The following is a 363-nucleotide window of genomic DNA, read 5'->3' as shown; positions in this document are numbered from 1 at the left end:
GCTAAAAATTAAAATCTCACTTTTTAAAGATAAAAATCCATACGAGTGATACTATTTGTAGTCATTCACTACCATAGTCGTTCTACGTGGCAGATATGTAACATTTAGTATGCATCAAATCAATATCAATTTTATGTATACTACGTAGGGGCGACTGCCAATAACATTATGTCACATGAAAGGTTGGAGAGCTTAGGCTAGTTTGCTTTATTTGTTTTCGCCGAATGTTTATTGCTATGTGGTTTATCAAGGTTGTAGACAACAGACTCTCAAGTCTACAGGAATTTATAAAATCAGATGTGCTGAAATAACGTTAGCATAGTTATTAAAATCGGCCCGACTCGGACGGTCAGCCAGGTAAAT

Source organism: Olea europaea, unplaced genomic scaffold (genome assembly GCF_002742605.1).
Source record: "Olea europaea var. sylvestris unplaced genomic scaffold, O_europaea_v1 scaffold753, whole genome shotgun sequence".
NCBI classification, from domain to species: domain Eukaryota; kingdom Viridiplantae; phylum Streptophyta; class Magnoliopsida; order Lamiales; family Oleaceae; genus Olea; species Olea europaea.
Note: the sequence above shows the minus strand (reverse complement) of the source record.